Source organism: Nematolebias whitei, unplaced genomic scaffold, assembly GCF_014905685.2.
Source record: "Nematolebias whitei isolate Nwh7 unplaced genomic scaffold, NemWhi1 Nwh_scaf_17711, whole genome shotgun sequence".
NCBI classification, from domain to species: Eukaryota; Metazoa; Chordata; class Actinopteri; order Cyprinodontiformes; family Rivulidae; genus Nematolebias; species Nematolebias whitei.
Window position 1 is genome coordinate 1 of NW_023636256.1, and position 1,070 is coordinate 1,070.

The window sequence follows — 1,070 nt, forward strand, 5'->3', positions numbered from 1 at the left end:
TCATGTTTTTTGGAAGTTGGGAGAAAAACGGAGTACTAATCAAAAAAGAACATGTATACGCAAACAACATGTAAACTTGACCCAGAAACACGCCAGGCAAACTGAGGGCAAACTTACACTGTCTTGGGGTGAGCCAACATTGCTAAGCAGTAAACCATGCTGCTTTATCCCCCAAAACTCAATTCTTTCATAAAAAAAAGTTCCTCCTTAGAATCCTTCCTTTGATAGCAAGTGGGGAAATATAGTTCAACAAGATAAAAAGACTACAAAGTGTGCATTCACATTTTTCTATTCAAAAAGTATGTAGTAATGCCTTTATGGATAAAAGAAGACCTTGCAACTATGAATGCGTTTGCTTCACCAGCCCTTGTTTTTTGTGTTTACAATAGCATGTGAAGTCACATTCAAGTTTTATGGTTAGATATCCTTCCTTCCAAAACCTGGCATGCGATGGACTATCTCCAGGAATATTGCACGGAGACAATGACCTACCAGAGGAAATGAAAAATGGACTCCAAGTCTGTGCGATGGCTGGGAATCGAACCCAGGTCAACTGCTTGGAAGGCAGCTATGCTCACCACTATACCACCATCGCTACAGAAACTGAGATCATTTGGCAGAACAAGTTGGAATCTCACAGGCACAACCCGGCTGTGGCTGGTAATTCCAGTGTTATTCAGGGATGTACTTTTTTTTCATACCAATCTTGGCTACTGTATCCCAGATATGGCAATCAGTTCACTATTTCTGGCTCTTGGTTAGCATGTTCTTGGTTTTACAAAGTTTGGCTACATTTAGCACTTAGTATAATTTTTATTTTTTACATCTATATATTTTTGCTCTTTGCTAGCATTTTTCTAGTTTTGGACCCTAGCAAGATTTTTAAATTCATCTGCATTTATTTTGCTTCTCCATTTTAAATATCATCATCATGAATTTTTTGCCATTCATTGAGGCTTTGTTCTAATATGATGTCATTCTGTTGATGATTATGAGCATGTGAAAAGCATGTGACATGCTATGTCATGTTTTTTGGAAGTTGGGAGAAAAACGGAGTACTAATCAAAAAA

General features: G+C 37.8%; 1 non-coding gene across 1 annotated transcript; it reads right to left on the bottom strand.

Annotated features, from left to right (window-relative positions):
* Positions 1–523: 523 nt before the first annotated feature.
* trnag-ucc lies at positions 524–595 on the bottom strand. The gene has a single exon. It is a non-coding gene; the product is annotated as a tRNA-Gly (tRNA).
* Positions 596–1,070: the final 475 nt, after the last annotated feature.